Source organism: Nycticebus coucang, chromosome 2 (assembly GCF_027406575.1).
Source record: "Nycticebus coucang isolate mNycCou1 chromosome 2, mNycCou1.pri, whole genome shotgun sequence".
Classification (NCBI taxonomy): Eukaryota; Metazoa; Chordata; class Mammalia; order Primates; family Lorisidae; genus Nycticebus; species Nycticebus coucang.
The window spans coordinates 99,482,827-99,494,958 of NC_069781.1; the positions used below are offsets into that span (position 1 = coordinate 99,482,827).

The window sequence follows — 12,132 nt, forward strand, 5'->3', positions numbered from 1 at the left end:
AGGGTACCTGAAAATACCAGAGTGTGCGAGGCTCTGTAGCATCAAATCCCACCTTCTGGCCCTAATTTGCCTGTGACTCTATAACCTCCAACCTAGACAGCACAACATATGTTATAATTGTGTATTTATGTATCCACCAAATCTAAACCCTTTAGTCTAAGCAATGCACAAATGTCTAGCACATTAAGCTAGACTGAGCTACCCAAGTTTTTAAGTGACAAGACTGAAATAAAACCCAGGCAATTTACTTCATATCCATTGCTCTTGGAAATAGTCTAATAATTCAGTACTTGAGGACCAATCTGGCAGGCCCACAATATAGCAATATGCTATATTGCTTTTGGCAGATAGGCCTGACAGTTAAGTTCACAAAGTTGTCCTGGAAAAATGTTACATACTTCATTGCTGAATACCACTATGGTTATCTTTAAAGTACACCCCTTGAAAAGCTGTGCACTGATGCCAGCACCTAATCCACCCTTCAAAGCAATTTTGGAATTCTTTTTATGGAACAAAAGGGCTATCATGGTACAAGGGGTGACAATTAAGTGAGTGAACTTGCCACAGTGCATTTATGTGGGCACTGTACAAACAACTTGGTAAGGTTTCATAACCTTGGTATATCAGAGTCTCTGAGCTGTGTTCATGTCAATGTGTGGTGGTATCTTGCTGAGTAGTGTTCATTATTGTTGTTGTGTGTTTTTGTGTGGTATGCAACAACAGCTCTGATGGTTATTCCAGAAAAAGAGTTCCAAAAATTGCTTTGAAGGGTAGACTAGGTGCAGACATTGGTGCATAGCTTCCCAAGGGAAGCACTTCGAATGTGACTGTAGTGATATTCAGCAATGAGGTATGTAGCACTTTTTCTAGGATGAGACTGTAAACTTAATTGTTAGACCTCGTAAAAGCTGAGTTTGCACAGACGTGTTTGACATGTTTCTATTCCTTCAAGTCTTGGAGGCTCTAACAACCTTGATGGCCACCCTGATAACACTATCCATATCTGAGCTAAAGAATCATGGTGTTTTGAGTTAAATTCAAGGTACAAGTACAGAATGCCCCACATGAATATCATGTGGGTAGATCACAGAGGGAAGCTATCAAAATCATAAGCTACTGCTCCAAACATGCTACCGGATCAATGTACATCTGTTTTCTCCAAAGAGCAATAGTAAGAATGCGAGAACCTATGTTCAGGCGCATTTGGCCAAGAAGACTAACAATCCTGTCATGCGTATTCTTGGAACACAATCCCAAACCATGATAATCACAAGAAGCATATGTTTATAAGGATCATTGTTGGCTTGGTACTATCAGGTTGAGGAGGGAGATGAAAATTATAAAAACAATTTTAACGTGCTGATATGCCTTCCTATGATTGTTCCATGCCAGTTCAGATCTGTCTGACTTTAGATTGCAATTCTCGACAGCTAAATTGAAGGTCTCAAGATTGTAAATTTGGAGATCTTGAAAGGTGATTGCATCTATCCCTTTCAACGAAGGACATATCTCTCCCACGGTAAGAGGGAAATAGCTTCTGTCTTTCAGCTGCCACATTTGAGTCTCTGTGCAATTGCAACCTGCCCTGTATCTGGATGCAATGCTAATCCACATCATTTTGGCCATGTTTACCACCTACTCCAAATGCCAAAGCTCTGCTCCCACATCCCTTGCACCCCACCAAACTCTTCCTCCATTACCCTCAATGAAGACCACTGCAGTTGGTGTTCTCAGTAGTGGAGGGGTGGGTAGTACTTGGTCAGAGTGGTAGCCCTTTGTTACAGAGGACCAAAGGGTATTTAGGGGCTTGTAGGGAAAAATAACCCCCAATAGATTCTTAGCTGGAATGAACCCTGTTACAAAAGACAAATTGATAAGAGAAAAACAAATAGAGGTTTATTAATATATACATTTCATATGTACGTGGGAGACACCCAGAGAATGAGTAGTTCTCAAAGACGTGGCTTTGAATTTTGGCTTATAGATCATCTTCAACAAAGAACAGTAAAGTTTTAGAGAAGTGACAAGACAAAAGAAAAGGATTTAAGTCTCTACTGGCGACTTGTGGGAAGCAAATAAAGGCTATGTTAGTAAAGCTGTTCATATAGATAGTGTCTCAAGCCCTCTTCAGTGGTTAACCTTTGTTCCCCCAGGCAGGAATACCTTTTGTCTTTGTCAATCTATATCTTGCCCTTAGGCAAGTAGAGAGAGCACAGAGGGCTTTCCTGCATCTGCTTCTTCTTAATGGTCTTTAACTCAATAATCCTTTGCTATTTTGTGGGGGTATAGTCTGGCCTCCCACAAACTCATAGAAGGTGTGCAGTAAATACTTGTCAAGTGAATGTAGGACCAGTAGAAAGTCCTACTCCAAATGCAAAGGAACTACTACGTAGTGAATAGAAAATTTCTCTCTCAAATTGTTTAATATATTTACCATTATCAACAGTTTACATTCATTTCATCAATGTGCAAGAGACTATAATGGTAAGCAATTTGCAAACGTCTTTTAATCTCACAAGAACTGTACTGGAGGTTTATTAGTATTATTATTATATCTATTTTACAGATGAGAAAACTGGGCTCAGAGAAGCTAAGAAACTCGTCTAAGGCAAGTTAAGTGGCAGAGTTACGTGAGTCTGGTTACAATGCCACCTGTATCCTTAACGCCTGTGTCTTGTGATGGTTTAAGGTAAAAATAGATTAAGTGGAGAGTGAGTTGCTGTAGCTCTTACTCTACACATTTGTTGCCCTGAGAAGTCTCCTGAAAGCCTGAACTCTTGCGAAGACAAGCAGGGTATGAAGGAACCACCAATAACCCAGAAAGCCAGGTCTCTGGATATCTGCAGTACTAGAATCACTTCACCCACCTTTTAAATTACTTTGTGAAGCACAATAACTCACATTATATAGCCCTTTGGGGTAAATAAATGCTCTTTCCAACATTAACCCATTCACAAAACCATCTTGTGAGTTAGTGGGCCTATAATGTTATTCTACCTACTCTCCAGAGGAGGACGCTGCGGTCCAGAAAGATCCTGGCTGTGGCAGGGTGGCAGAATGGGGACTAGAACACAAGATTTTTATTTCTTTCACATCTCGTGCTCTTCCTGGTTAACAAGTTACGTTCTTTGTCCTTTGCCCACCCACTACCCCAAAGAAAGTTATGGAGAAATGATGATAGATTAGCCTTTACAGAGTGAAAACCAAATAATGCTAGGTTTTAAAATGTTATTTTGAAATGTTTTCTTAAGGGCATCTAGTCCTGTTAGCTAAGAAGGCTGTAAAAAAAAAGAAACCACAAGAGTTTAGTGGTTTGAATTCAGCTGAGGCTGGGAAAAATGCCATCAATGGCTTTTACTTAGGTGGCCAAGCTGCCTACATTTTTCTAGCAACTTCAGAAGTTGGCCAGTATCCACATCTAAAAGGCCATCCTGGGCCCTGAGAAATCTGCGACTAGGCCATCACAGCAGAGAGGACTGTAATGGGGCCCAGAACAGGATCAGCTGAGACCAAGGTAACGGAAGCTGGCAGAACAGGTGGGCTGCATGTTGTGCTGCCAGCAGGGGCTAGGGCTGGGCACCCATAGTATACTGATTTCTGTGGGTGCCAGACACATCCAATACCCTGTCCCTTATTCCTCTCTATTCAACGTGGTTAGATCCAGAGCCCACTCACCTGGACATTGAACTTTTTCGTTGAAAACTTACCAGATACAAACAGGGAGTTTTAATACTATTTTTTTCCTGGACTGCGGGTTCTAGAAGGTGGGGGAGGGAGGTGAATGACAAGGCTGCAAGCAAAGAGATTTTTATGGCTGTCCACCTGCTGGAGTATTGGGGCGAAGGCCATTACTGTGAATTATTGAAGTGCTTGAGGTAATCGATGGCAACGTTTAAGTGGATGTGTACAACCAAGCAGTGTTCACAGCTGACTCACGAGGAGTGTGGAGAACATGGAGGGCTCAGTGCAGAGGGGAGAGAGTGATGATAAGAGGTGTCCAGGGCTGTTTGTGTGAGCAGCTGCTCAGCTTTAGCTGGCCTATTCCCTGGGCTGACTGGGCCACAGGCCTTGGAAACCGGGCCTAGTCCAACCTCGGCTGCCAAACAGCCCTCATAAAACCACAGACTCCTTTTAAAAAGTAATAAAAGGAGCTAGGCCCAGAACACCAGACCAGGGCAGGACCTGGAGTGAAGATGTGAGAGAGAGAGCTGGGGGAAACAGTTCCAGGAGCATGTGTGTGTGTGTTCACGCGTGCACGCATGCCTGTGGAGAGAGCATGTGCTATTCCTGTGGGAGGAGATACCAGCTGAGGTGATAGTCCCTGGAGAATGGTGGACAATAATTCCATTCTCACCTCACCTCATTGTGGCCTAATGTCCAGTCCAGGCCAATGAGCCACCGCAAAGTGCCACCTCCACCCCGTCCCTCCTCCCCGGCTTTCCCAGTGTTTTCTCAAACATCCCAGGGATAGCTCAGCCCTCTGTCCCTACTAGCAAGCTCCTGCGGTAACCTTTTGTTTCCCGGCCCAGGGACTCTAGACGGTCTTTTGGGCACCTTCCAAAACCGTGCATGTAAAAAGAAAGAAGGCTTGTAAAGGAGACCTTTAAAAATGAGGGCCCCCTTACCTTCCCTAAACAGGAACAGGCTAAAAATCTCTTCTGCAGCTTACTTCTATTTCTCTTTGGAGAGATGTTTTTCCCCCAGCTGTCTGTCGGTGGGGAGGGAGGTTTGGAAAAGCTTCAGGATAAGCAACAGTGGAACACTGCGCATTCACCCGCAGGAGGCCACCCACGGAGACTGCAGGGAACACACACACATACACACACAAATACATGCAAACAAAAAGAAATTGCCATTCAGTCCATCTCTCAACACGAAGCAAACCCATGGCAAACACGGCCAAACCTCGGGCCTGCTGGCAGTGGCCACAGGGTCTTTAGATGGGTTAAAGGAATTGATGGACATTAACTCTTTGTGCGCTGCCTGCCGGTTATTCTCCACACAAGAATGAAAGCAGAAAGTGGGTTTTAAGAAAATCTCGAAAGCAAACAAAATGGTGGCGGAGAGAGTACATAATTAAGAGAGAGAAGTAGGACACCCAACAGAATATTTGAATAATACTAAAATAAAGTGATCTTTACATGTCAAGGATCGAAATATTGGTTATTTAATATTAATCCCAACTTCAATAAAAGTATAAGACACTACAGAGAAATACACTCAAATGCAGCTGTTGAACTATATATGTCAGAGCTTTTCAAACTCGAGTACATGCACAACCCTCTCTCGGTCTGGTATCCATGGTGATTCCAGTCCAGGAACTCTGGAGTTGGGGGCATTTCTAGCAAGTGTCCAAGTGCTGAGACTAGCAAGGTTCTACAGATAAATTTTTTTCTTCTTCATACTTTTTTTGTCTTACAATCTTCCATAATGACCATATTACTACTTTGGTGATCATGAAAATACCTTCCTTTTGAAGATAAGGTATTTATAGATTATAGATAAGGTCAGCCCCATCTGACCAAGGTCTGGAGCACTGGAGGAGGAGACTTATCAACAGGAAGGTGATTCAGAGCTTTGATTCTCAGCCTAGAGTGGGGGTCACCGGGAATCCCTGGGAAGCTTTACAGAGCATTTGCCCCCTGGGGACTTGTCAGAATCTGACAGTGAGGAGGGCTGTGTAATTGGAGAGCTCCTGGGACCACACACCATGCCAGTTGCCCAGGCTGAGCACCACTGTTGCAGACTTTCATTTACTGTCCTGTGTCGCATACCCTCTGCCTATTCAAATCTAGGCCTACTCTGGGGCTGGTGTGGCCTGAGTGCACGTAAAAAACATGCTATATTTCATCTTTTCATCTGGGAAAACCCGACGTTTAATAGGCATATCTGAAGTAAAAAGGCCCGTTCAGCACTCAGGGTTAGGGTTTGTGTCAGAGGGATTATCCCAGAACTCACCTGCAGACTGAGACGCACAAGGAATGGGTGACTTGGCATGCAGACAGAGGCAAGTCACCAACCAGTCCTCTCTGCTGTGGTTCTGGAGGTTTACAAAGCAAGTCAGCGGCACCAAGAATTTGACAGTTACAAAAGCCAGATAAACCGACATCTTGGAGGGTCTTTCTGTCAGTGGGATAATAGGATCATCACTGTTCAAAATGTTCCTCTTCTATGGCAACATGTCATTCAGAATGCTATCAGAGAGAAAGCCACATTAATTTAATCATCAGTAATATGCACACTCACATCTTTTTATTGTCTAGCCTCCAGGACATGGCAAATGAGATGGGCTGGTTTGTAAACTATATCATCTCTGGGTTATTGGATTAGGATTCTTTCAGTTTTAACTGGCATAAGCAAGAAAGTGGAAAGTATTTTTTTACATAACTGAACAGCTTACCTTCAGGCCCTGCTGGATCCAAGTGCTCAAATGATGTCATCCTCATTCTTTCCATGTTGGCTCTTTTATCAGGCAGGATCATGATTGGGAGACAGAGGCTGAGAGAGCCAGGGTTATTCTCCCTCCTCTTAGAGAACAAAAGAGAATCCCTGTCACAACTATTCAAACAAACATCCCAAATTGAGTCTGTTAGCTGGACTTGGATCACATACAAGAATCTGGAACCAATGACTATGACATGGAAGAAGATCCGTTTGTCCAGCCTGGCTCAGATGTTTACCCTTGAAGCAACCACCAAGACCATGGAGAATGCACACTCTGATTGGACAGGCCCGGGTTAGCTGTCCACCATGAACCAATCAGCAAGGTCATGAAGAGTCCATGCTATGCCTGGCGGGGCTGGAGTCAGGTGCCCAGCCCTGACATGAATGTAGTCAGAGACTTAAGAGCAGAGGAGAGTTCTTCCAGGAAAATATGGATTGTATTATTTGAAAAAGGGCAGTAAAGCCTATCCAGAAAAAAAAAAAAAAAACAGTGTCTAATTTAGTATGTAATTATCATCAGACTCATAGTCACAAGTGGTCTTTTTAGAACTTCACAATTAAGGTTGATTAGGTGGGCCAGTGCTTCCTGACCTTTCATGTCTTGGTTCACATGGAAAAGTATCATGTGTGTGGGCAGCCTGGGGGCAGATGGGACAGACTGGAGGTTCCAGGAGAGGCTGTCTTCAGGACTACTGTAGATAAGGTAGCTTATAAACAACAGAATTTATTTCTCACAGTTCTGGAGGCTGGGAAGTTCAAGGTCAAGGCCCAAGCAGATGTGGTATCTGGTGAGAGCTGACTTCCTGCTTCATAGCCCATGGTCTTCTCATTGTAGCCACACATTACAGTGTGAGACAAGGGAGGTCTATTAGCCTCTGTTCCAAGGGCATTAATTCCATTCATGAGGACTCTCCAAAAGGCTTCACCTCCTAATACTATCACATTGAGCATTAGGATCTTAACATATGAATTTGGTGGGGTGGCAAAAACATTCAGTTTATAGCAGGCTGCTCTAAAATTAATTAGCCGGGGCTCCAGACATTCCAAGGGCTGAGGGAGCAATAACTTATACTGGGGTCAGCTCTGGGAAAGCTCTGTGTTAGGGCTTAGTACTGGTGCTTAAGACCCAAGGTGGTCATTTATTAGACTTTTTATTTCAATGCAGTAAAGTTCAAAGTTTATAGTGACTTGTATCCTTATACCTTCCTCTTCTTACCATACCCTACCTTATCTCCCAAAAGGCAATCATTAATTGAGCAATTATTTATTGAGCACATGCTGTGTGTCAGACACTGTCATAGGTGCTTGGAATACATCAGTGAATCAAATGGATAAAAATTATTGCCTGGCAGAATTTGAGTACATGTGGGTGTATTATAATATGCAATGAACATAACAAATCAGTACATGATACAGTGCACTGGATGGTGGTAAGAGTTAAAGAAAAAAGAAAAAGTAGAGCAAGGCAAGGAGGCTATTTCAAGAATTCAAGAAATGCTTCTGCATCCAGTAGATTCAGAGCTATTCCTCGTCTATAAATTTCAGCTGATTTAAGAATGGTTCACCTCATTTTACAAATGGTTTCCATGTCTATCTTTGAGCATCAGAGCATAACTGGAAAATCTGCCCCTGGATCTACAATGACTAGAAATGTTAAGGCATGAGTGCAGGGATATAGCTAGTTACCAACACAACATGGAAATGCCCACATGTTCGCAGACCTTTAGATCTGAAAGGGACTGTTGAGGTTGGAATCCATTCCCCTGTGTTGCAAATGGGAGCTCTGGCTGCTGCAGCAGCCACCAGACTGGCCTCTGACTCAGTCCTGTATGAGAGGACACAAATCTTAGCTGGAGCCTGTATTCGTTATCTATTACTACATAATAAATTATTTCAAAATTTAGTGGCTTAGAACAATGACATTTTCAATTCACAGTTTCTGTGGGTCAGGAATCTGGGCATGCTTAGTAGGGTCCCCTCCTTCAGACTCACTGCAGTCAAGACTTTCACTCTGGGTTCCCCCACGAAGCTGTCAGAGAGACTTGACTGGGGCAGGATCCACTTCCAAGTTTTTTTCAGTGATTGTTGGCAGGACTTAGTTTTTTGCTGGCTGTTAGCTGGAGGCCGCCCTCAGTCCCTTGCCATGTGGGCCCCTCCAGTATGGCAGATTGCTGAGAGAAAGAGAGAGAGAGAAAATGCTAGCAAGATGGAAATCATACTCTTCTGTAACCTAATCACGGAAGAAAGTCATTAGGTATATCTTCTACCCAGGGCAAGGGTTACATCATGGTATGTCTACCCCAAGGGGAATGTGAGCTGTCCTCAAGGTCAGCCTACCCCAAGGCCTCTGGATACTGTGTTCAGGATTTCTGAATCATATTTCCTCGGTTCCTTAGACTCCATTTTGTTCTAAGAGGTAACACATCCCATCCCATCACATTTTATTTTTCTCTGAATACAAGGGCATTCTCTTCATTTTTGCCCTGCCCCCTGCTCTCCCTGGTATCTCTTGTCTAAGTGAAGCTCACCCATCACCCACACTCCTATGGAAGCTGACTGCATCTCAGCCAGGACCACATGATCAAACCACTATTGCTTATCTGGTTTTCATTCCATTTGAGCTCTCCTATTACCAGCCAGACTTAACACCCTCAAGCCCTCTGAGACATTTGGGTAAGGGGAGTTTTTGCCACAGGGAGTTTGGAATAGTAAGCATTTATACAACCAAGAAGAGAGGCCTTGACAGGAAGGACAGGAGAAAACAGTCAGCATTGGCTGTTACTGGCATTTGCTGATAGATCTCTAAGGCAAAGTGATTGGGGCCGAGTAGGTATGGTGGCTCTCACCTAAAATCCTAGCACTCTTGGAGGCCAAGTTCAAGACTAGCCAGAGCACAAGTGAGACCCTGTGACTACCAAAAATAGAAAAAATTATCCGGCCCCAGCCACAATGTGTGAATTTTGTGAAATTCATGTGCAAATAAATGTGAAATATGTGTGAAAATTTAAAAAAAAAATCTTTTCTCAGTTTTATTGTGAGATTTTTTTTTTTTTACAGTTTTTGGCCGGGGCTGGGTTTGAACCCACCACGTCCAGCATGTGGGGCCGGTGCCCTACTCCTTTGAGCCACAGGCGCTGCCCCATTGTGAGACTTTTTATATGCTGCAATTTTAATTTATCAAGAAAGAAAATGAGAAATTATTTAAAGATAAGATAAAATTTTATGATATGACAAGACTTAAGTTTTGGATTTGTAAAGAGTTAATTTTTGAATATGTAAGATGTTTGGTCAGCCATGTCACAGGGTTAATGGCAGAACCCAGCCTGTTGAAAGGATCATAGATTCTGACACTAAATGTCACATCTTTAAAGGCATGGCTATTTTTCTTCCCGCAGAAGTGAATATCAAGTCACCAGCATAATTCCAATATCCTTTCAGAGGAAGAACAAATACAGGGCTTGTTTTCTGAGTCAAACAAACATCAGCAAACCTACCCAATTTATCAAGTTGCTGCTGCTGTGCTACAGCAAGGCCTTCATGCCCACACCTTATTTAGATCTGCATATACATGTAAATCCAATGCTATTGAGTTTTGAGTAACTGCTCAAATTACGATGTTCAGAATGTTTCAACGTGTAAACATCTCGGTCCCTTACCTTTTGAATAGGTGGACCTATTCATGATGTAATACCAACGATGTTTAATAAACAAAATAATTCTTTCAAAAAAAAAGAAAGAAAAAAAATATCCATGCATTGTGGTGGGCACCTGTAGTCCCAGCTACTGGGGAGGCTGAGGCAGGAGAATTGCTTGAACCCAGGAGTTTGAGGTTTGCAGTCAGCAAGGCTGACACCACGGCACTCTAGCCTGGACAACAGAGTTAGACTCTATCCCAAGAATAAATAAAGAAATAAATAAGATAAAGTGATTGGTGATGGATGCAGATTAAAGTAAGATCTAACAGCCTTGCTCTGGCTCTATCTATATAACTTAGATTGCACTGTCAGGATGAGGAGACAGCTGAGCTTTTCTTCCAAGATCCAATCCCACAATTAATGAGACACATATTTGATAGGAGGCTGTGGTGTGGGTCTCCTTCTATTCATAAGGGGATACACAGACATAGCATGTCTTTGTATACACATTTATAACAGGATACACAGACATGGCATGTCTGTGATCTACAAATGGACACAGCTCTGAACACACCCCAAAGTGAACTAATGTGTGTTAACACAGACCTCCTTAACCCCCTCTTTTTTATTTTTTTTTTGGAGACAGAATCTTAAGCTGTTGCCCTGGGTAGAGTGCCATGGCATTATCACAGCTCACAGCAACTTTAACTCTTGGGCTCAAACTATCCTCTTGCCCTGGTTTTTCTATTTTTTAGTAGAGATGGGGTCTCACTCTTGCTCAGGCTGGTCTGGACTCATGAGCTCAAGCAATCCACCTGCCTCAGCCTCCCAGAGTGCTGGGCTGACACGCATGAGCCACCGCACCCGGCCCAACTCCTCCTTTTTATTTTGACATCTACCCATAGTGGCCATTTTGAAACTCTGTCTGCTACACATTTGAGTCACTCCGGTCTTTTCTTATTCCTTCTTTATTTTTAGTTCTCCTACAGTGCCAGCCTTCTGGTAACCTTGAATGCCCTTTATAAACTCAACTGACTTTTCCAAAGCAGTTTTAAAACTCATCAGAAAGACAGGTAGTGGCTAGGATGCCTTCACCACAGCCCTGGCTGCTTCTCTCCACACGTCATCCTCTGAAGGCAAGGTGTCCTGTGCATTGTGCAGCTGTCACAGTGAGATTAGTGTCTGTCTGGCCTTGTCACGCAGGATGCTATTGAAATGTCCTACTTCTGTCCCTCTTGGGGTACCCATGTTTCTTAAAAATAATTTCTCCTCTTATCCTCACAGCTAGTTTTTAAAGAGAGCTTTCACTCTACTTGGAGTCTCAAAGATGTTGACAATGTCTCCTTTGGCTAATCCTTTCACAGAATTTTTACTGGTGTTTTTTCTTTTCTGTAATTATGTGGTTGTGTACACATTTTTCTCTCCTTGGAAATAGTCATTGTGTGCGTTTGCTGGGGCTGCCATAAGAAAGTACCACAGACTGGATGGGTTAAACAACAGAAATTTATTTTCTCCCCATTCTAGAGGTGAGGAACCTCAGAGGATGGTGTCAGCAAGGCTGGTTTCTTCCACGGCCTCTGTCCTTGGCTGGTAGATGGCCGGCTCCTCCTGTGTCCTCGCATGGTCTCTCCTGTGTGTGAGCGTCTTTGTGTCCTAATCTCTTCCTATAAGGACACCAGTCATAGTGGATTAGGTCCCACCCTAGTGGCATTATTTTAATTTAATTACCACTTTTACAACCCTGTCTCCAAATGCAGTCACATCCTGAGGTACTGGGAAATAGGATTTTAACACATGAGCTTTGGGGGGACATAATTCAGCCCATGCCAGTCATAAAAAAAGAAAAAGAAAGAAAGATTAAAAGCTACCTGACATCTCACATTTTGGATCTTCCAGTGGCTTCTGATCATGCTCCAGGTCAAATCTAGCCCCTTGACTTCAGCTGCAGCTCCCCTCTGCCCTGACGGCCCCACCATTAGCCGGGTTGCTCCCTCCTGCCGCGCGGACCTGATGCTCAGGCCGGGGCTTCATCCTCTTGGGCCTTTGCTCCTGC

General features: G+C 43.4%; 1 long non-coding RNA gene across 1 annotated transcript in view; it reads right to left on the reverse strand.

Moving 5' to 3' along the window:
* Positions 1–8,485: 8,485 nt before the first annotated feature.
* The window catches only part of LOC128568800 (uncharacterized), a 44,382-nt gene continuing 40,735 nt past the window's right edge, over positions 8,486–12,132 (reverse strand). The window contains exon 3 of the long non-coding RNA XR_008375232.1: positions 8,486–8,615. This is a non-coding gene — a long non-coding RNA (uncharacterized LOC128568800). The remainder of the gene's footprint in view (positions 8,616–12,132) is intronic.